At 46.1% G+C, this 24,805-nt stretch overlaps 1 long non-coding RNA gene and 1 pseudogene across 1 annotated transcript in view; one reads left to right on the forward strand and one right to left on the reverse strand.

Moving 5' to 3' along the window:
• Positions 1 to 2,531: 2,531 nt before the first annotated feature.
• Positions 2,532 to 2,668, forward strand: LOC146045365 (U2 spliceosomal RNA; annotated as a pseudogene).
• A 2,119-nt stretch (positions 2,669 to 4,787) lies between these two features.
• Positions 4,788 to 24,805, reverse strand: part of LOC146064553 (uncharacterized) — a 36,642-nt gene continuing 16,624 nt past the window's right edge. Inside the window, exons 2-3 of the long non-coding RNA XR_014471824.1 lie at positions 5,686 to 5,760; positions 4,788 to 5,293 (exon numbers count right to left, since the gene is read on the reverse strand). This is a non-coding gene — a long non-coding RNA (uncharacterized LOC146064553). The remainder of the gene's footprint in view (positions 5,294 to 5,685; positions 5,761 to 24,805) is intronic.

The raw sequence follows: 24,805 nt of genomic DNA on the forward strand, positions 1-24,805 counted from the left end.
TGGTATGACATCCTGAAAAAAAAAAAACATGACATTTGTTTGCAGGACATTATTTACAATTGGATAATAAGAGTCATGAGCTGTATACAATTAAAAAACAACAACTTATTTATAATAAATAACATATTTTAGAAAACTACATTTTTGGAGGCGATTCAATTGTTTTCCCCTGCAGCTACCTCTACGGGACACAAAATGGAGCCATTTACCACCTGAGGAGAAAAAAAAAGTGCAAGTGTCCAAATGGGAGTTTGTATGCCCAAAGCAGGACTTTAGATGGGTTTAGCGTTTCCTGTAGCTAAACCCTGTCTGTTTGCACAATCTTCGTGGGCAACCAAAAACAATTGAATCCTGGCTGATTGTTCATCCCACCTAGGGATGGCCCTCGACCATGGATGTTTAAAAAAACATTGATGGCTTGTGGCCGATGTTGAATAGTTTTGACATCGATGGGGGGGGGGGGGGGGGGGGGGGGGGACACAAGTGAAGCCCTGCCCCCAATCAGCCAAAGACAATGGATGACCATTGCATAGTTATGCACCATCAATGTCCAGTTGCACTTTTGCCATCGATGGTAAACATCGATGGCAAAGGGAATGATGGCCATCCCTAATCCCACCTAAAGCCAAAACAATTGAATCACCCCCTCTGTATGCATTGAGCCAGTATTGCATTTTATACTATTCCTAGAGAATTCTACAGCATAAGTTTAACATTGTTTAATGACAACCAAAGCTTTAAATTTGAAAACGAACGTATAAAAGCTATATAACCAAATGGTTTATGGTCATTCTTCATACCTGTTATTTAGCACATAAGGATATAACCTGCAGTTAGAAAGCACCCTTCCCAGAGAATTGCCAGCTCTCTCCCTAAGGCCGGTTTCACACACTCCGGCTCCTGCCGGACGGTGAAATCCCGCACGGCCAGGGAGCCGTGCCGCACACATTAGTTGTGAATGGACACTATTGTGTACATTCACACAGGACGGCCACAACCCGGCCGCACGGTTGCAGCCAGATCCCGCCACTGGAAGTGACGGCTGCCGGGCTGTGGCCATCCCCTCCATGATAAACTACTGTGTGCGGCACGGCTCCCTGGCCGTGTGGGATTTCACCGTCCGGCAGGAGCCGGAGTGTGTGAAACCAGCCTAACTCTGGAGTCTCTCAGAAACTCCAGGAAAGTAGGCTTACCCACTGCCATTATATTAAGAAAAATTCAGTATCTTTTGTCAGACAAGTGAGCATCAGTTATAGATTTCAAAATTATGGATAATTCTAAGGGGTAATACAATTAATTTCACCTATATTTATGGGGTGTAAAAGTAAATTATTTCTCTGTTCAGGCAGAACCAGACTAAAGGAGGGGGTGCAGGAGTCAGTGTAAGCGTATCGACCAGGCACCCGTTTACTACATAGGGAGAGCCAGTGCTAGATTATCCAATCTCCAAGAACTGACCTGTGAGTGGTGATGTCACCACCCCTACAATAACTGAGTCCTGTTGCATGTCTAAAAGGGGTCTCTGCTGGCTTGCACCCAGGTAGGACCCGTATTCAAAGCATTTTAATTAAAAAAAGTGGTATAAACCACATGACCCAGGTTATCTAAAAGGATTATATTAGTAGTATAGATGGTGTGATGGTCAACATTACTGCCTCACAGCGCTGAGGTCATGGGTTCAATTCCCACCATGGCCCTAACTGTGCGGAGTTTGTATATTCTCCCTGTACTTACGTGGGTTTCCTCCGGGTACTCCGGTTTCCCCCCACAATCCAAAAATATACTTTTAGGTTATTTGGCTCCAAACTAAGTTAACACCTAGAAGGTCTGTGTGCATGTACATGTGGTAGGGAATATAGATGGTAAGCTCCACTGGGGCAGGGACTGATGTGAACGTTCAAATATTCTCTGTAAAGCACTGCGGAATATGTGTGCGCTATATAAGAAACTGTTAATAAATAAATAAAACTTGCTGATTGGCTGTGAATGCAGAGATACACCCATGTTGTGTGTGTGACATGCAGAACAGACACAGATTTGGTATAAATGGGGATGATCTGTGGAAAGACAAGTCCAAGGTGCAATCTAAATTGGGATTGACCCTTGGTTGGAACGGTGTCTGGAAACCTGGGAAAAGTGAGTATTTAGATTGTTTGCTGGTTCCTTTACCTTATCTATATGTCTAAATACATAGCATCTATATTTTAATAATCACAGTACTGCGACAATTAACAATAAATATCACGAAAAATACTAAGCTTTAATTAAAATAGCACTGCAATGTACTTAAGGCCAGAACGAGATTGGACCCGAACATCCATTCTTTACTGGTCATGTGACAGATTGTGTGCACACGATTGCATGATGCGCATTCCCACGGGTTGTGAGGCCAGCTGTCAGATCAGACGTAGTGCTTGTCTGATCCATCGGCTCTCATTAAGGTTGTACAAGGGATTGTATGTGCTTTTAAGCACATATGATCACTCCAGGACCTGCAGGTCGTCCTGATGTAACTCAAGGGACACTGTCCCATTGCTTCTCGGCCTTTTAGCTAAGATCAAGTGTAGTATCTGTTCTTATCAGTGGGTATGGACTGGCCTCTGGCAGAGAATAGAGAAAGGCTGGACTGAGTAGCTGCTCTGATGGGCGGAGGGTGTGGGGACCCCTCATGCCTGGGAGTGGTGAAAAGTCTGGCCGAGTACCTTCACCTCTGCCATGTGGTAGGAGGTGCTGTTTCCGTAAACCCACTTGTAGGAGGAGGAGGGGGGGGGGGGGACGACACTGAGCCTAGTAGTTTGGCTCTCTTGACGGGGTTCGTAGCCCCCGAAGGATGAGACGGCGAAAGGCTTAGTCTAGTATCCATTTCCAAGGAGCGGAGAAAGGCTGGGACTGAGTAGATGGCTCCCATTCCAGAGGTTCGTAGCCTCTGATGGGGAGACCGCAAAAAGCCCAGCTTAGTACCTTAACCTTGGGATCGGAGAAACACTGAGACTGAGTAGATTGCTCTTTCGAGGGGGCATTAACCCCTAAGGGAGTCATTCAAAAAGCTCAGTGGAGTACCAATTCCCATGCCAGGGGCTGGAAAGTGCCCTATGATGGGAGCAGAGAAACACATGGTCGGACGCTGACTGGCCAGCTGCCTGGAGTCCGATGCTGCACTGTGCCCCCCGGGGAAACTCGGGGGTACCGAACATGCACGGGTGATCCCAAAATCATCATGTACTAGTAAGCACTAGCACGGCGCACTTCCCCTCTAGGTTAGGCTGCACATTCTTACCTCGTCCTTTTGGATGGGGTAGGACAATTTTTCACACCCCCACCCCGGCCTTCTGGCTGGGGTTCTCTTTATTATTTATTTATTTTCCTTCTCCACGTTTGTGCACTTTCACGTTTTCTGTAGTGTGTCACTTGGTTTTTTTTGGGTTGTGTGGTTGACCCTTATGGGCCTTCCATTCCCCAATGTACCAAATCTCTCATCCTTTTTGGGAGAACTTCGGTCCCCTCGAGGGCGACCCCGAGCCGCAAAGCAGAGGGAAGCCTAACGCGGGTCTCTCTAATGCTGTGTACACACGGGGGCGATAGGGGCTGAAATCGCTGGGAATATGGTCGCTGAGCGACCAAATTGCCAGTGATTGGAGTGTGCACCAGCGATAAATCGCCGGGTGCGCTCTCCCGTTTTCAGCCCCTGAATGGTCGCTGGTCGGAGGAACATGCTCCTCCGACCAGCGACATCCCCTTCCTCTTCACCCAGCAGTGTTTTATATTTTCATCTGCGACCATCTCTGGTCGCAGATAAAAACGGGACACGGGGCAATATGATTGCGGAGCAATATATTGCCAGCGATCATATTAGCCCGTGTGTACGCACCTTAAGCTTCGGCGAAGAGGACCCACCGATCTCATTTTTCCCCTCTTCGGCCTTATGGCCGAGAGGGGTTAGGGGAAAAACGGGGCCCATCTTCTTTGGGAGAGGGTCCATTCGATCACACGACCCCCTATGCACGGCTTTAGTCACTGCACTGGTGGTGGGAGCACACCTCGGGCTCCCTTAGTTTCTTCAAACTCACTGTCCCTGCAAGTACTTCCCCAGCATTTAGGAGCCTTTTAAAATTTGTGAAAGTCTACAGCAGAAAATTTGAACAGGCCAGATGACACAGGAGATGGATACAAAGATCACTATCCTGCGAGCAGCCTAGACAGGCTTAAAGCATCCAAAGATGGTGTACCTAGGGAGCCAAACTTTGCTTCTTGGAGTTTAGCAGATGATCAGTCCATAGTTTTCATTGATAACAAGGACTGAGATCTAAAGCCCTAATTAGCTTTGGCTATTAGTACATAGCAAAAACAAAACTAATACCCCTTTCAGACAGAAAACTAAATTACCGGGTGAAGCCGTTGTACCAGGTAATTTTATGAACACGGGTCCTTTTTCTGTGTGAAAGGGAACACCCGGGTCGTAAATCCAGTGTCTCTGGCCCTGAAATTGACCAGGGTCGAGGACACAGGATTTATGACCCGGGTTGACCCTTTCACTCAGAAGAAATAGCCATGTTACTCGGCAAATTACCAGGTAGAAATTTTCAACAGGGGGGGGGGGGGGGGGGGGTCAGGCGGCTCTGTGCAGTATGAACCATGACCCAGCATTTAAAATGCTGTGTATTTGCTGGGATGTTCAGACTTTTCTGTCTGAAAGGGGTAAAATTAGAAACTGCAGTTTCTACATCATTTTATAAAAGAAAGAAAAAACCCTTGATACATAGGCCCCCACTTATTTTATCCTGGTGTCTGCTCCCAATTGTAAAGCACTGTACAGTACGGTGGCACTTAAAAAATTAAAAGGTTTATATCATCTTGGCGGATTGTTTACACCTAGTTCAAAAATATGTTTCTAGTAAGATATTGGTTTCACATCATAAAGCATATAATTCCTTTAATTTAAAAAATCCCAGACCGCAGGTAGGACGTTAATAAAGCTCAAAACAAATCCCTTGGATGCACTCAAATGTGCTGGGGCTGCCGGAATCACATGCGGCTCTCACAGCAGTGGCCAGAAATCCTGGCATACTCTTACCTCCGTTCCCGAGTCCGCCTAGCGCCCTCTCAAGTTGCGGTGGACACGGGCTGTTCATACATCACATCACAATACCCACCTCTTGCGTGGCCGTGTCCCGGAGTCGTGCTTCTCTCCCCCCGCAGCTCAGCGCGATTCAACCAACACGTGTGCCTGCTGCCGCTGCTGCCTCCGGCTCACTTCCGTTCCGTCGCTCTCTGCTTACGTCATCTCACTGAATTTCTGAAAGGCACCCAACGTAACGTATTTAATTTGGAGGGACCTTGCCATATGGCATATGTTCCACTTGTGTACATCTACGGCTGGGTATAAAACACAACTGATGTTCTGATCAATAGACCACATGGCTATATCAATTACTGAGAACTTATTTTAAAAGTAAATAATAATATTTACTTCAGATCCCAGCGGCCGCAGTATTTCCAACAAAAGTCATTGAATATCAAATTGCAGCTGCAACTGTGTTGCATATTTTTTTTTTTTTTTAATCAGGACCTTATTCACGTACAGTACATAACATCTGCTGGGATCATCGCCGCATCCCATCTAAATACAAAAGCTGAACATCTTATAAAAACCCCTACCAGAACATTTCTGATCACTTATATTAGTACCTTTAAACCATTTACTTCGAACATGGGCTCTTCATTGTCTGCTGAGTTCTCATATTCAGCTTGGAGTTGCTGACACTGTTCAAGGTGAGAGAGAGGAAAGGAATATGACACCACCCTTCAAGTTACCTATACCATTGGTCACATTAGTGAAGGCATATCAAGTAAAACTAGTGTGATGAAAAAGACAGCGTAAACGGCGCTAAAGGACTATAACAACAGTATTTTGATAAAAATAAAATATTTATTTTGTACAATATAAAATGAAATGTGTTCACAATACCACCGTCCGGTGAGACAATTGAATACAATGTTTGCTCAATATATTAACATATACATAGAGCTCAGATTTAAAATGCTCTCTGTTAATCTTAAAACTATAGCAAAAAAATTGTTAAGCCTATGTATAGACTAATCTACATAATCTCATTCAAAATCACACAGCAGTTGGAAACTTTGCTTTGGTTAGTGTTGGGTTAATACAACCACATTCTTATTTAAGTAGCTATTATACTGGTCCCAGCAGTTAATGCATACCTCCCAACTGTCACGATTTTAGAGGGACAGTCCCGATTTTTCGGGTCCTGTCCCGCTGTCCCACCCGAGGCAGGCATTGTCCCGCTGCCGGGGGTGGCAGTTGGGAGACCCCCCAATCTAGTAGAATAGACGCTGTGCACATGCGCACAGCGTCTATTCTCGTATGAATATGAGGTCGCGGCTAATTAGCATAAGCCGCGCCCTCATTTGCATACGCCGCGCGAGTGTCCCTATTTCTTCAAGGCAAAAGTTGGGAGGTATGTTAATGTGCGTTTTGATTAGTATAAAAAGTCACAGGGTTGGGCTGACAGACTGTAGGTTAGTTGTTTAGAATACAAATATGTTATGCCCCTTTCCCACTGCAGCTAAAAAACGGTAAATTGCCGATTTTCAGCGCAATTTACCGTTTTAAGGCTGCAGTGGGAAAGTGCCAGAGTTGAAATACCATTTAAAGTTAAATGCCTTTAAAGGGAATGCCTCTTAAACGTTATTTAGCCTCCAGGCAGTCCCAGTGCCTGATGAGAACTAGTAGTTCTCACTTTGTGCATGTGTAATGAGCCGCTCATTACATATGCGCATATGTAATGAGCGGCTCATTATTATGCACGTGCACTCATTACATATGTGCAAAGTGAGAACTACTAGTTCTCATCAGGCACTGGGACTGCCTGGACCCCGCATGGACCCTGCATGGACCCCCGCTGCCTCCCCACTGCCCTGCATCCCCGTGCAGGTAAGTACAAGGGAAGGTGAGGTGGGGCACAGGGCAGGTAGGGGGGGGGGGGGTTAGGCACTCTTTACACTTGGGGGGGGGGGGGTTAGGCACTCTACATTTTACACGGTTCACTGCAATGGGAATGGTACTTAAATGGTATTTAAAACGGTAATCTGCTGCAGTGGGAATGCTAATACCATTTTAAATACCATTTAAGATTACCAGTACTTTAAACTGGTCTGCAGTGGGAAAGCAGCAAGAGCCACGCAAAACTCCTTGTGTGGGGCTTCACAATCACTTTGCAAGCACACAATGGCCCCTATTCAGATCTGTTTGCAGTACTAATTTGTTCTCAAATGGGCAAAACCATGTGCACTGCAGGTGGGGCAAATGGTCTAGTATCCACTCCCAGGAAGACGGGAAAAGTTGGGACCGAGTAGATTGCTCTCTGGTAAGGGGGTTTTAGGTTCCCTCGGCCAGAGAGACAGCGAAAAGCCCAGCCCAGTACTCAATCCCTGGGAGAGGTGAAACGTCGGGACTGAGTAGGTGTTTTCTTCTCCTTCAGTTGGTCTATTCGGCCGCTGCGGGGGAGACTCATCGAAAAGCCCGGTGGAGTATCCATTCCCATGCCGGGGGGTTGGAAAGGACCTGCTGGTGAGGCGGAGAAACACTTGGTCGGACGCTGACTGGCTGGCTGCCTGGAGTCCGAGGCTGCACTGTGCCCCCGGGGAAACTCGGGGGTGCCAAACATGCACGGGTGATCCCAAGTCACCTTGCACTAGTATGGCACTAGCACTGCGCACTTCCCTTTAGGCTAGCGCTTCACGTCCTTACCTCGTCCTTTTGGATGGGGTAGGACAATTTTTCACACCCCCACCCCGGCCTTCTGGCTGAGGTCTTTATTATTTATTTCTCTTCCCCTCTCACGTTTGTCACTTTTCACGTTCCTTGTTTTCTGTAGTTTTGTCACGTTTTTTTGGGAAGTGTGGTCAACCCTTACGGGCCTTCCATTTCCCCAATGTGCCGAAGCTCTCGCCTTTTGGGGAGAGCTTCGCTCCCCCCCGAGGACGACCCCGAGCCGCAAGGCGGAGGGAAGTCCACTGAGGGACTCTCCAAACCTTCGGGTGCGGAGGACCCACCGTCCTAACCCTTCCGGGGGTTGAGGAATGAGGGTCTCCCTAAGCTTCGGCGAAGAGGACCCACCGTTCCCTATTTTCCCCTCTTCGGCCTTAGATGGCCCAATTCGATCGCACGGCCCCCTTTGCACGTGTTTAGGCACAGCAATGGTGGTAGGGAGCACACCTCGGGCTCCTGAGTTTTTTTAAACTCAAATGTAACGTGCAGAGATTGTTACATTTGGGTGGGATGTGTTGAAACTGAAATCAAAATTACAGTGTAAAAATTATGCAGCCAGTATTTACCCTGCACAGAAACAAAATAACTCACACAAATCTAACTCTCTCTATACATGTTACATCTGCCCCACCTGCAGTGCACATGGTTTTGCCCATTTTGAGAACAAATTTGGGTACTTATGTATTATCTGGGCTCCATTGTTAAATGCACCCCATTTTTTCATACCCCTACTATCCAACTACGCATGGGGTTGATTTTATATAGTGTGGTGAGCGCAGCGAGCCACCGTGCCTGAAGCGTGGCGAGCGGACGCGGTCTCATAAGAAAAACGGGAGCCCAGATATTACACCCAAATTTGTACTGTGATCAGATCTGAATAAGGGCCAATGTGTGGTCTGAATAAGCCCACCCAGACTCACTTATATAGCACTGTAACAAGAGAAATAAAGTTGAAACTTATGCTCCGTGGTTTTGGAGTAGATAATTTGTAATCCACACTTGGGGTGACTTTACACGCCTGGAACGGGTCCCCGGCTGGGGTGTGGTATAACACACCGACAGTCGGGATTCCGGCAGTCTTTACTCCGACGTGGGAATCCCGACTGCACAGCGGGGGGAACGCAATGTCCAGATGGAACTCCTGAATCCCTGCGATGAGTACCCTGAGATGAGATGAGTACCCTAGCTCACTTTTTATTGTATATTTATACCCCATTGTAATAAAATTGTTATAATTCCAGTGGATACCTGTATTGATTCCATGAGTGAAAATCCATGAGTAATAGAAGATTTTCGATACGTGCCTTTTCATACCATTAGTGTGAGTACTCTGAAAGGTGGAATCCCCTGAATGCATCCACACTATTTTTCTGCTATAACAGCCTAAGTTATAAGGCAAAATTTCTTACTGTCATATCAGAATTACACAAGGGCGGAGCTCTCTTTCTTTTGTTTTTCATATTATCAAGAGATCTCCGAGAGAACCCCATCTGATCCCCATATGAACCAAGGAAGTACTGCTATATAGCGCTTTGTGAAAGGTGATGGGCTATCTTTTTATACACATGTATCCAGTACTATTTTTCTGGAAAAATTGGTTCAGGAACTCCAGGTCTGGGGGTGGATCAATTAAATAAAATATAATATATATATATATATATATATATATATATATATATATATATATATATATATATATATATATATATATATATAGGCAACAAAAGATAAGAAAAAGGTGCGCTCCATAGTGCATTAAAAGAGACAAATTTATTATGGAAAATAAAATTCCCGGGTACAGCAGTATAAAAGCCTCGTACCAAGTATTAAAGCTCTGTGGACTGGCTACCACATGACATGTACATACTATCCAAGGCAAGACAGCTCACACGATCAGCCCCTCTGGAACTCCCTTTCAGAACGCCGCCAGGCTGGGTTGCCGTGCAGAGGACGGGGGAAGCCACCAGAGTACAGCGTCACAGGAGGTAAGGTGGATGAGCGACGTAAGCCACGCCCTGACGCGTTTCGTCACTAAGACTTCGTCAGAGGGCGTGGCTATTACGTCCGCTCGTTCAGGTTTTATGGTGTGATCACCAGAGACCTGGAACCCGTGATTGGACAGCGGGATATGAAGCAGGCGCGCGTTAACGCGCGTCTGAATGGTCCACACGTGTGACAAGAAATAACGTTCCCAATAGGCTAAATGGGGAAGGCGCGCCCATAGGGCAACCAATGGGAAAGCTCAACCAGAAATAAGCTGTGCACGGAGCTATTTTGCCACGGATTTACAATAAAAATCAGACAAATTAAAAATATATAAACTGCATACATGACATTGGAATCATAAATACAATACAAGTATACATATATAAAGTGCATTCAGTTTTGTATAAAGAATTAGCAGCAATCGAACATCGTGATTCAAACAACACAATATCGTTGAAACATCGTAACACAACATCGAGTGTCTAATAGCGTATTTATCAGATCAATTAAATATTAAACCAAATCTGTATCACATAAATATACATATACAAAGAATTCATAATATATGCAAATAATATATAATCATATAAAAATTGACCAATAAATTTGGCTCATATGGATAACCCGATTTTTCAATAAATCATGGACTATATATTAAAAAGGAGCAGCAATTAAAAAATATGTAAAAATTGGAAAGAGAACACACAGAATACGCAGAAAAATTAATTAATAAAGGGTGTTACTTCATAGCCTTCATTTAAACCTGTAGGGGCGAGAGTATTAAGTTTGATGATCCACATAGTCTCTCTTTTAATTAAGAGTCTATCGTGGTCTCCGCCTCTCTTCCCTTTCGATACAAGTTCAATCCCCTGAAAAGATAAACTACTCGGGTCGCAATTATGTTTCTCTTTAAAGTGTCGGGGAACACTATGATTAAGTACCCCGTGTTTAATGTTCCTCAGATGTTCGAGGATTCGCACTTTTAAGCATCGTTTAGTTTTACCGATGTAGTTTAGCCCGCATCCACATGATAACAAATAAACTACATACATGGAATTGCAGTTGATAAACTTTTGAATTTTCAAGTCGGTGCCCATGATATCGGGGCCCTTCTTCATGTGTGCGCACACCTTACATCCATTACATCCCTTTAGAGATAGAAAGGTGTTACTAATGGGTCTCTCCACAACGTTTTCAAGCTGACTTTTAGATATAAGAGATTTAAGGGTGTCTGCCTTCTTATATACTATTTTGGGATACTCGGAAATGGCATCTTTTAATATGGGGTCCATTTTCAGGACATTCCAATGTTTCCTGAGTATATGCTTGATTTCATTTTCATGGGTGTTGTACTTAGTAACAAACAATACATCAGAAGATCTACCAGTTTGTGCAAGAGGTAAAATGTTTTTTGGCTTAGTTTGAAGTAAATTATTTCTTTCAAGTCCTCTAGCCCTCTCGAGGGAATTATGAATGATACTAGTGGGATAACCTCGGTCTTTAAACCTGTTAACATAAACTTCTGATTGTTCCTCAAACCTGGTGGTGTCTGAACAATTCCTCCGCAAGCGGAGGAATTGAGAAAAAGGGATGTTATCCTTCCTCAATGCCTGGAAGGATAACATCCCTTTTTCTCAATTCGGATGTGCGATTTGTGGAGGGCAAATCTCTCTTTCATCTGTCGAGTTGTCTTTCCGATATATCTCATGTCGCAGGGGCATTTAATTTGATATACCACGAATTTACTCGAACACGTGAGAGGAAATTTGATGGCAAATGCTTTACCAGAGTGGGGGTGAAAGAACTTATCCCCAGTTTCCATCGAACTACAGGTAGAACATCCAGTGCACCTGTAATTACCAGGTTTACGTGTCAGGAAGTGCTGAGGTTTGGGCAAAGACCAATTGGAAATGTCATTGTGTACTACAATATCCTTAATGTTCTTACTTCTGCGGTAAGACGGGAGAAGTTGAGTCTCTTTCAAGGCTGGTAGCGAAGGATCCTGCATCACGATCGGCCAGATGGATTTGGCCTTTGACATGAGTTGAGAGCTGGCAGTTGTATACTCCTGAGTCCAAACAATGTTATTCTTTTGGGCTTGTAGGGGCTTAATGGCCAGAGCTTCTATTCTGGAAATAGTTAAAGCTTTGGTTTTAGCTGCTGTGAGAGTTTTCCTGTGATAACCGCGTAATAGAATTCTTTTCAACATGATGTCCATTTGGGTAATAGTGTCAATGGGGTCACTGCAGATGCGTCTAACACGTAAGAATTGTGAGAACGGTAGCGATCTGATTAGAGCTGGTGGATGGTGACTGGTTCCTTGCAGACAAGTGTTTCTGTCTGTCGGTTTGTAGTATATGGAACTGCCAAAGTGACCAGAGTTGGACTGTGTGACCTGAACATCGAGAAAGTGTACAGATTCCCAGCTACATTCGTAGGTGAGCTTAATCGGACAATTAAGATTGTTAATGTCCCGTATGGTACTCTCAAAAGCAGATTGGCTGCCCGTCCATAGAAGAAAAATGTCATCTATGTAGCGAGTATAACCCGCTACATACTTGGAAATTTCAGGATCAGCAAAGAAAAAATCCTTCTCAATCTCAAACATGTAGATGTTGGCAAAGCTCGGGGCTACGCAAGATCCCATAGCGCACCCCGAGCTCTGCAGATACATACTACTGTTAAAGAGAAAATAATTCCTGGTTAAGGTTAATTCTAACAATGTTAGAAAAAAAGTCAAATCTGGACCGCCGTATTCAAGGTTGTTGGTCAGAAATCGTTTGATACTACACAGCCCTGCCATTTGGGGGATACTGGTGTAAAGGCTGGCAACGTCCACCGTACACATCAGTACTTGGCCAGATTTACCTGACCAATCATCCAGTTTGCGCAAAAAGGTAGTTGTATCTTTGAGGAATCTGGGATGTGACTGAATCAGGGGCTGAAGAAAGTGATCCAGGTATTTGGAAACATCATAATATAGACTGTCTCTTGCGGCGATGATGGGTCTGCCGGGGGGATGGAGCGCATCTTTGTGCATTTTAGGAATCGTATATAACGCAGGGATGCGTGGAAATTCTTTGAGCAAAGCATCTCTGGTATTGCTGGTAATTATGAAATCCGCCGTTGCTTGTTGTAAGGTTTTGTCAAGTTCTGCTTTGAACGACATAGTAGGATCTTTGTCCAGTTTTTTGTAGACATTGTGATCTTGCAATTGGCGTTCGATTTCTGCAATGTAGACATCGAGGTCCTGTACCACTACTCCACCCCCTTTGTCTGAGGGTCTAATAATGATGTCCTTGTACTCGCCTAAATTCTTAAGAGCCTGTCGTTGGATTTTTGACAGATTTTGATTGCTTGTGGCGATATATCTGGAATTATCATTGATTTGGTGTTCCATGTGTTCAGTAAAACATTTAATGTTTTTGTTACCAGATTTAGGGATAAATGTTGAGTTTTTGCGAACTGGAGGTAACTGTTTGGTGGTGGGCTGATCGTTGCTGCCAAAGTATTCGCGTAATTTGAGGCGGCGATCGAACTTGAAAAGATCAATCTTGTCCTGGAATTGGTTAGGGTAGTGTGTGGGTACATATGACAGACCGAAATTGAGAACCTCCATTTCAGTACTGGACAGGGTTCTGGAGGAAAGATTAAAGACTACATCCTCACGATGTTCTTTGGATTTTTCTGTCACTGCGGGTGCGCAGTGATGACGTCACCGGACCCGTACGGGCTGCGATCACGGTGATGGGCGCACTGGATTATGTAAGTTTTGTATCTTCTATATATATTGGTTGTTTCACTCTGTTTATTCAGGTCTTGATAAAAGGGCTAATCCCCTGAAACGTTGACCATATACAGTTGTCGCGTATTCTTTGCTTACTAAGTTAATCTCCGAGTGACATCCGTTCTGGACTGTGTATTTATCTATTGGATGTGCACCGGAGTCAGTTGTGTTCTATACAGGAGTGCCGGTCTCCACTGTTTCGTATCATCAGGGTATACATATATCCCTTGTCAAGGCACCCACGAGAAATCCTTAAGCAGTTAAAGTGCTTTTCTTCAATCAAGACTTCATTCTTCTGTGCACTACCCTACCCGCTCTTCTCAATATCCACTGGTTCTTGAAGTTGACTGTCAGTGATGTCGGTACCAGACAACATTGCTGGATTTACAAATATTACACTTCCTTTGGGTGAAGTCCTTACCCATACGGACACCGAAGCAGAATCCATCCTCTTCACAGACAACCTCACCAAAACAGCAGGACAAGAGTCTGTTCAGCAACTAACGGCACAATTAATTCGACTTAAAAAGAAAGAAGTCGATTTTTTCTTGCATGGCGTTTCTCTATCAGATTATTTTAGAGAAAAGAAAATACCCCGAGGCTTCAGAATCCGGAACACGCCAACAATTGGCCGCTATAACACAGACTTTTGCCGCAAATGGGCGGCAGTCCTGAACCGATGCTCTTTTGATCTGCTGTTACTGGTAATCGAAGAGTCCCGCAGGGAATTAAACATTACAATAGACAAAATCAAAGACTTTGAGTCGAAACACATTGCCTCCATCCAATTGGACAAAAGCCAAGATTGGTTGAATTCCATCAGTACGCAAATTGACAAATACAGAGCCGATCTCATTCAATTTAAAAAATCTAAATTTGAGACAGTAAACAGAGACTATTCTGAACAAAGAGTCTATAGCTGGGCATACAACAGAGGCCCTCAGAGAGATAGACGTCCAAAGTTCAGACGCCAAAAACGCTTCCCTCTGGAAACTGATAACTCGAGTGGTGCAGCTTCATCCAGCGAGGCAGAATGTGCTACAAATTCAAACTCTCAACGTCCCCCTTTAGGGCGGGCGACCAGGTCCACTCTGGACCTAACAAACGAGCCCATTGTAGACGGGGTGGGCAGTGGGCGCGTGAGATCAAAAAATCCAAAGAACATCGTGAGGATGTAGTCTTTAATCTTTCCTCCAGAACCCTGTCCAGTACTGAAATGGAGGTTCTCAATTTCGGTCTGTCATATGTACCCACACACTACCCTAACCAATTCCAGGACAAGATTGATCTTTTCAAGTTCGATCGCCGCCTCAAATTACGCGAATACTTTGGCAGCAACGATCAGCCCACCACCAAACAGTTACCTCCAGTTCGCAAAAACTCAACATTTATCCCTAAATCTGGTAACAAAAACATTAAATGTTTTACTGAACACATGGAACACCAAATCAATGATAATTCCAGATATATTGCCACAAGCAATCAAAATCTGTCAAAAATCCAACGACAGGCTCTTAAGAATTTAGGCGAGTACAAGGACATCATTATTAGACCCTCAGACAAAGGGGGTGGAGTAGTGGTACAGGACCTCGATGTCTACATTGCAGAAATCGAACGCCAATTGCAAGATCACAATGTCTACAAAAAACTGGACAAAGATCCTACTATGTCGTTCAAAGCAGAACTTGACAAAACCTTACAACAAGCAACGGCGGATTTCATAATTACCAGCAATACCAGAGATGCTTTGCTCAAAGAATTTCCACGCATCCCTGCGTTATATACGATTCCTAAAATGCACAAAGATGCGCTCCATCCCCCCGGCAGACCCATCATCGCCGCAAGAGACAGTCTATATTATGATGTTTCCAAATACCTGGATCACTTTCTTCAGCCCCTGATTCAGTCACATCCCAGATTCCTCAAAGATACAACTACCTTTTTGCGCAAACTGGATGATTGGTCAGGTAAATCTGGCCAAGTACTGATGTGTACGGTGGACGTTGCCAGCCTTTACACCAGTATCCCCCAAATGGCAGGGCTGTGTAGTATCAAACGATTTCTGACCAACAACCTTGAATACGGCGGTCCAGATTTGACTTTTTTTCTAACATTGTTAGAATTAACCTTAACCAGGAATTATTTTCTCTTTAACAGTAGTATGTATCTGCAGAGCTCGGGGTGCGCTATGGGATCTTGCGTAGCCCCGAGCTTTGCCAACATCTACATGTTTGAGATTGAGAAGGATTTTTTCTTTGCTGATCCTGAAATTTCCAAGTATGTAGCGGGTTATACTCGCTACATAGATGACATTTTTCTTCTATGGACGGGCAGCCAATCTGCTTTTGAGAGTACCATACGGGACATTAACAATCTTAATTGTCCGATTAAGCTCACCTACGAATGTAGCTGGGAATCTGTACACTTTCTCGATGTTCAGGTCACACAGTCCAACTCTGGTCACTTTGGCAGTTCCATATACTACAAACCGACAGACAGAAACACTTGTCTGCAAGGAACCAGTCACCATCCACCAGCTCTAATCAGATCGCTACCGTTCTCACAATTCTTACGTGTTAGACGCATCTGCAGTGACCCCATTGACACTATTACCCAAATGGACATCATGTTGAAAAGATTTCTATTACGCGGTTATCACAGGAAAACTCTCACAGCAGCTAAAACCAAAGCTTTAACTATTTCCAGAATAGAAGCTCTGGCCATTAAGCCCCTACAAGCCCAAAAGAATAACATTGTTTGGACTCAGGAGTATACAACTGCCAGCTCTCAACTCATGTCAAAGGCCAAATCCATCTGGCCGATCGTGATGCAGGATCCTTCGCTACCAGCCTTGAAAGAGACTCAACTTCTCCCGTCTTACCGCAGAAGTAAGAACATTAAGGATATTGTAGTACACAATGACATTTCCAATTGGTCTTTGCCCAAACCTCAGCACTTCCTGACACGTAAACCTGGTAATTACAGGTGCACTGGATGTTCTACCTGTAGTTCGATGGAAACTGGGGATAAGTTCTTTCACCCCCACTCTGGTAAAGCATTTGCCATCAAATTTCCTCTCACGTGTTCGAGTAAATTCGTGGTATATCAAATTAAATGCCCCTGCGACATGAGATATATCGGAAAGACAACTCGACAGATGAAAGAGAGATTTGCCCTCCACAAATCGCACATCCGTGCCGCGTTGGAGGGGAAGTCAGCCGACCAACCGGTGGCCAGACACTGGAGGGATGCTAAACATAGTCTATCCAGTATTAAATTTAAAATGATCGACCATATTCCACCCAACAACAGAGGTGGAGACAGAGGACGTGTTCTTCTTCAAAGAGAAACCTACTGGATACATGCTTTACAGACAGTACACCCTAAAGGACTGAATGAACTACTGTCGTTTTCACCCTTTCTTTAGTAGTCCAGTCGCATATTGTTCTCTTTGTTATGCTTCCCTGCTAATATTATGTTGTTCCACAGCCTTGGACATTTCTCAGTGTCATTCTGCTGGCGGTCGACACGTCGACTGACATCGTGTCGCCCAGTCAACTTTGCATGTTTTTTCGCATATGTGTTTCTTTATTTTTAACATATGCTTCACTTGGGTGTTTTTAACTGATGAACCTTCTGTGTTTTCCTACAGTGTTGGCGTTATTACCAAAGATGCAGTACCCTGACGAGTTACGGCAGTCACCGCTGTTGCAGTTTGACGCCGGCAGGATTTCTCTCAATGGGGGAATACGCACAGTGTTGTTGTACACTACTACGGTTGCCATAACAACTTGGGAGACACGTCGGTAACCGCGCCCCCGGGGGAGGTGCCGTTCTGTCACTGCGGGTGCGCAGTGATGACGTCACCGGACCCGTACGGGCTGCGATCACGGTGATGGGCGCACTGGATTATGTAAGTTTTGTATCTTCTATATATATTGGTTGTTTCACTCTGTTTATTCAGGTCTTGATAAAAGGGCTAATCCCCTGAAACGTTGACCATATACAGTTGTCGCGTATTCTTTGCTTACTAAGTTAATCTCCGAGTGACATCCGTTCTGGACTGTGTATATATATATATATATATATATATATATATGATCAAAAAAGAAAAGACTGGCACTCCGGGGTCTTCAATAAACGTGCTGTATTGTGTGGCAACAAGCGACCAACGTTTCGGGGGCTGTCCCCCTTTGTCAAGGTGCGTGGTGATAACGTTATCACCACGCACCTTGACAAAGGGGGACAACCCCCGAAACATTGGTCGCTTGTTGCCACACAATACAGCACATTTACTGAAAACCCCGGAGTGCCAGTCTTTTCTTTTTTGATCTTACCTGTTCCATCTAGACGGGCACCAGGGCAGTTAAACAATTGCGGTGAGTGCCGGGCCGCACACAAAGTATATATATATATATATATATATATATATATATGTATAATAAAGAGAGGGAGGGTGAGATAGATGTATATATTGTATTTAGAAACAAAGGCACTCACAGGTGACTTTAAAATAAAACTTATCTTATGGAAAGTACATTTTTAGTTCCCGATGATGTCATATTTAATTAGAGGTTCAGGAACTGAGTTCCTGCTGGTTCCTGCTGAAAAATAGCACTGCATGTATCCATTGGAGGGTTGGTGTTCCCTCTTGGTCCTTATTCACCTTCCATAAGAGCTGCTATCTGTGCTATAGAAGCCCCATCTACCTTCCTTCATTTGCAGCAACCAGCTTACACCCAGCAGTGGAGAGGAGATTGCAGCTCCGTCTTCCGTGAGTGAAGGCTCAGCCGGCAAACAAACTCTGCTGCCAGTCCAGCGGCGCTGTATTTAATTGCGATAGAGCCCATCCACCCAAGGGCTCCCTCCAAGAGCCAGGAGGTGCAGGGGGACACTGAAATTATTTGGGACACATACCTACAATTTGTAGCACTGCATATCTAAGGAAGATCAGGACTTCTCCCCCTTAAACAAAGATACAGATGGTAACTATGCAAATAATCTCTTTTTGAAGTACACTTACCCAAAAGAATATTAGGCTAAATATTAGGCTATATATATATATATATATATATATATATATATATATATACATATTTTGACAAAGCTTTGAAAGCAGCATTGATACCAGCACACCCTAAGGTACCACTCCTGTACATTACGCCGAAGATACATAAGTCCATGACCAAGCCACCCGGACGGCCAATAATATCCGCCGTTGGATCTCTTTTCCATCAGCTGCACTATTTTAGGATGCTATCTTCCAGCCATATATCCAAAGCCACCCCAGGTTCCTTCTGGATACTTCTACCCTACTTGTCAAATTACAGCAATTGCCTATTTTTGAAGAAAACATCCTACTATGTAGTATAGATGTCCAAAGTCTATACACAGTGATACCGCATGAGGATGGGATACGAGCCGTAACTACATTCTTGTCCAATCACTCCAACTATGAGGGACCTGACCTACCCTTCTGCACCAAGCTATTAAATATGATCTTAACTAAGAACTTCTTTTTGCATGACAATAAATTCTTCCTACAAAGCAGGGGGTGTGCGATGGGGTCCCCAGTGGCCCCATCGTACTCGAACATATACATGTTCGGAGTTGAGCAAGAATTTTTTTTCCAGGATCCAGAGGTGGCTAAACAAATAGCCTTTTACTGTCGTTATATTGATGACCTCCTGATTCTGTGGAAGGGTGATCAGGACTCATTGATCCAGACCACTGAACGCCATAATAGCAAACAACATCCTGTTAAGCTGACTTACAATATTGATGCACACACCATACAATATCTGGATGTGCAAATCTCGATCAATGAGGGAGCAGTTCAAACCGCCCTATACTCAAAGAAAACGGATCGAAACAACATGCTCCATTATAACAGCTGCCACCCCCAGCCACTGAAGAGAGGCCTCCCCTTTTCTCAGCTTGTCCGAGTAAAAAGAATTTCATCAGACCCTACCCTGGCACAGATCCAGATGGATGAAATGTCGCAAAAATTCTCAGAAAGGGGATACCCAGCAGAATTATTGGCACAAGCCAAGATAAAGGCCAACCAACTTGATCGTCAGGAGCTATTAGCTAGTAAAAAGAATGCTACACCCACCTCTATGATCCCATGGGTGAACCGCTTTACAACTGCCAGCAAGGGTATCAATGACATCTCCAAAAAACTGTGGCCCATTGTACAAACGGACAATGAATTGAAACTTAGGGAAACAAGACTGATGTCATGTTACCAAAGAGGACGCAACCTCCGAGATATATTGGTGAAAACCAATATTACCCACCAGGACATCAATGACCCCATTGGCACAAAACCAAAGGGATGTGTGAAATGTATCTGTACCACATGTCAGTATCTTATCTCGGGTAACCAATTCCCTCACCCGCTGATGGGGAAGAAGATCTACATTAGACATACCCTGACCTGCAATACAAAGTTTGTTATATATCAACTGATTTGTCCCTGCGGAAAATCGTATGTGGGGAAGACAGAAAGAATGTTTAAAGAGCGGATGACAGCTCACCGCTCAGCAATCAGGATTGCACTGTAGAAGGGTGATAGTGAGCAACCGGTTTCAAGACATTTCTGCCAAATGAAACACAGCCTCAACTTCCTGAGATACAGGATGATAGACCACGTCCCCCCCAATATCAGAGGGGGAGATAGGTCTACCCAACTCATGCAACTAGAATCCCGTTGGATATACAAGTTGGGGACTCTTACCCCAAGAGGTCTGAATGACCACATGAGCTTGAGCTATTTCTTATGAGATGACGGATGCCCACAGAAGATATTGAATAGGAGACTTTCTTGCCAAGCCGCCATAGGTTCACTCTCACTAGCCTCATCAACTTATGACAATATGCCCTCTCAAACAGCTTGTCTTTGTGTATGTGTTTTTCATCAACCTATTTCTTCTTACTAAATTCTTTGTACTTGTATGGATGTGGAACCCCCTTGCTCTTTACTTTTCTTATCTGCTGAAGTTTTCCTCTCTGTTCTGGATGTATGAGTTGTCTTGGTGTTTATGTTCCTTTGTTTCACCCATCTATTCCTTCTCTGCTAAATATATCACTCTTTATATTCCTCTATAAATGTTAGGATCTCCTGTGCCACGCTGTCTGGCGAGACACCACGTGACACTGGCTGGAAGGAGATAGAGACAGGACCAGGGCAGCCTCGCCAACCTGACTCCGTTGAACCCAGATGGAGTTGACGTGTGTGTGCGGGGTGCTAGGCTTCACCAATAATAGCCGCGTTCGTGGGAGCCCGTTAGTCAGGCTCCCACCTCGATGCCACCTGGTCTTATGTTAGGACAACACACACGCCAAGGCCAGTGATGAACAAGGGGAAACCTATCTACAAACAAAGAGGCGAGAACCACCCTGCCCTGCGGAGAGGGGTGCCAGTGGATAGCACTCTAAACAGGAACCCGCTGTGCTAATGCTTAACAGGTGTAACCATACACAGTATGCTGACACACTAAGAACTGCTGACGGGTGTAACAATACACGATATGCTGACACACTAAGAACTGCTGACGGGTGTAACAATACACGATATGCTGACACACTAAGAACCGCTGACGGGTGTAACAATACACGATATGCGGACACACTAAGAACCGCTGACAGGTGTAACAATACACTATACGCTGACACAATAAGCAAATGATAGTACGGAGACAAAGAGGGGGAATCTTCCCAACTTATCTGGAACCGAGGGATATCAATATCTGGAGAAGGAATCCCACAAAGACCAACAGGAGCTGCAGGGACCGGGAGACGGATAAAGGATGACACACGGACACCGGGAGAACAGGAGACTGGATGGAGGACACAGCTGGGAATCAATGACAGGATGCAGGATGACTGGACACAGGAACCAGGAGCAGTGGGTAAACAGGAACCAGGAACACTTGAGACCCTGAGGTACAAGCTATAACCGGCATGGGACTGAACAACCAGAGGGTTTATATAGAGAGCACAATGTGGTGCTGATTACACATAGCCTGAAGGTGTGCACTGCAGGCTAGGAGCCTAATCAAGACACCTGAGTCCAGAACACATAGTACTGAAAGTAACCTGCAATGGCCCAGGCTGACCACTGGATGTCACTAGCGAGTACACACACACACACAGGCTGAGATAACCCCAGGGAGAACACACAGAAAATGTGAATGGTACATAACACCGATCCGCTGGAAGCGGATCGTAACAGTATCCCCCCCTAAAAAAGGTGGACTCCGGACACCCCAGCTTGATCAAGGGGAACCAAGAACAAACAGACTCAATGTCTCCGACAAGACTTCTTCTTCTTCTTCTTCTTCTTCTTCCCCCCAGGTTGCCTGGGAGTAAACACAGTAATACCAAAAATATTGTCTGAACTAAAGGTACCCTCAACTAAAGGCATTTCATCGATTTCAGAGTTATAATCAGAATTGGAGTCCGCATCTAAGGGAAGGATTATGGCTTCAATCTTGGTAACATTTGGCACTGGAGAAGAAGTGGTATCGCATGACTGAACATAGGCAGGACTCTTGACAGATTGAGTAGACACTGGACAAGACACTGGACAACCATCGATCTCTGAATCGGAATTCAAGACAGAATCAAGCCTGGATTCCACTGCTGTAAAAGCTAAGATTCCAGGGGCATTCCTGTTAAAATGAGCACACCCAGCGACCATAGCTATGGGCTGGGACTTTTGTACTGACTCTCCTAAACATGGAGTCTCTGCAGACAAAATGGTCGGCCCAGAGGCATCTGAACCACTTTTATTGGGACAAAATCTTTTCACTACAGCATCACTAAATGCCCGGAAATCCTTAAGAAGGGGATCTTCAGAATTAATCAATCCGAACGCCCATTTGGAAGGCTTCCCTCTAAAGGAGTAGATCATATAGGACACAATATTATCAGAAGTGATACCTAAAAATGGTCTGGACTCCATAATGGAGACATAGTGGTTCGCGAGTGCAACAAATTGGGCTAAGTCCCCATCAAAGACTAGAGATGTAGAGATATCGTTCAAAGAATCAACAGTAACTTCATTATCAGCTAACTGACTGGTCTGTATAGCTGGAATTATGGCCCTTGAGGCTGAGACTTTAGGGACCCCCTTAGAGGTTATGACCTCTTCCAAGTCTGATGGTCTTTCTGGTTGGGCAGCACTATGATGAGTCTCTGGCTGATCACCACTGTGACGTACCTCTAAGTGGGCAGCACTATAGTGAAACTCTGGCTGGGCAACAACAAAAAGACCAACAGATGGTCCCTCCATGTTACCGACATGGCTGGAACTCTGTTCAGAGACAGGACAATCAGAATCCCTCTTAGGGACTAGAGGGACAGCGTCCCCATCTGGGGCGACACCGGCTTGAACCCCCTCTGGGGCGACACAGGCTTGAACCCCCTCTGGGGCGACACAGGCTTGAACCCCCTCTGGGGCGACACAGGCTTGAACCCCCTCTGGGGCGACACAGGCTTGAACCCCCTCTGGGGCGACACAGGCTTGAACCCCCTCTGGGGCGACACAGGCTTGAACCCCCTCTGGGGCGACACAGGCTTGAACCCCCTCTGGGGCGACACCGGCTTGAACCCCCTCTGGGGCGACACCGGCTTGAACCCCCTCTGGGGCGACACCGGCTTGAACCCCCTCTGGGGCGACACAGGCTTGAACCCCCTCTGGGGCGACACGAACTTGAACCCCTTCTGGGGCTACACCAACTTGAACCCCCTCTGGGGCAACACCAACTTGAACCCCCTCTGGGGCAACACCAACTTGAACCCCCTCTGGGGCAACACCAACTTGAACCCCTACTGGGGCAACACCAACTTGAACCCCTTCTGGGGCAACACCAACTTGAACCCCTTCTGGGGCGACACCAACTTGAACCCCTTCTGGGGTGACACCAACTTGAACCCCTTCTGGGGTGACACCAACTTGAACCCCTTCTGGGGTGACACCAACTTGAACCCCTTCTGGGGTGACACCAACTTGAACCCCTTCTGGGGTGACACCAACTTGAACCCCTTCTGGGGCTGCGGCCTCCGGGCCCCCACTCGGGGCTGCGGCCTCCGGGCCCCCGGCCTCTGACCGGCTCGGCGGGCCACCGGCCTCTGACCGGCTCGGCGGGCCACCGGCCTCTGACCGGCTCGGCGGGCCACCGGCCTCTGACCGGCTCGGCGGGCCACCGGCCTCTGACCGGCTCGGCGGGCCACCGGCCTCTGACCGGCTCGGCGGGCCACCGGCCTCTGACCGGCTCGGCGGGCCACCGGCCTCTGACCGGCTCGGCGGGCCACCGGCCTCTGACCGGCTCGGCGGGCCACCGGCCTCTGACCGGCTCGGCGGGCCCCCGGCCTCTGACCGGCTCGGCGGGCCACCGGCATCAGACCGGCTCGGCGGGCCCCCGGCATCAGACCGGCTCGGCGGGCCCCCGGCATCAGACCGGCTCGGCGGGCCCCCGGCATCAGACCGGCTCGGCGGGCCCCCGGCATCAGACCGGCTCGGCGGGCCCCCGGCATCAGACCGGCTCGGCGGGCCCCCGGCATCTGACCGACTTGGCGGGCCCCCGGCATCTGACTGACTCGGCGGGCCCCCGGCATCTGAGTCAATCACCTGGGTTTTCCCTTTAAGGGTTTGCAACTCTGACTCCCTGGTCATCAAAACATCAGCACTGGAACCAGTAGAAAAAGGCAGAGTGCTTTTACTGGGAGACTCGGCAGAGAGCTCCTCTGCCACAGTGGAGACAGGCTTAGATCTGACAACCTGCTCAGACCTGGCCAGAGGAGATACCCTGTCGGCACCACCGGAATCACGCAAGCCACACGTCTGCAAGAAGTGGCCAGAATCTCCACAATATAGGCATAGATTAAGGTTTCTACGCCGCTGACGCTCCTCTAACGGAAGCTTCGGCCGTAGATAACTTCTATGCTTTACCTGACCCTCTGGGTCTGAGGACTTGCTGCCTAATACTTCCCTAGGCAGGGCCTCATTAGGGGCTGAACGAACCCCAGTGACCTCTGGGAGGATCAGAAAAATATCAGTGATGAGTCTTTGCAGCTGCAGAAGAGACTGCTGCAAAATCTCCCACTGCCCAGGTTTTACGGCATTGAAAGCCAAATTTAGAGCCGCTAATGACTCTTGCATGGCCTGCATGATATGGCCATGCAAGTTTATACACCAGCAAGGAAAAAACTGACACAAGAATAAACTGACACGGGCA

The sequence above is a fragment of the Crinia signifera genome, chromosome 1, assembly GCF_055691185.1.
Source record: "Crinia signifera chromosome 1, ASM5569118v1, whole genome shotgun sequence".
Lineage (NCBI taxonomy): Eukaryota > Metazoa > Chordata > Amphibia > Anura > Myobatrachidae > Crinia > Crinia signifera.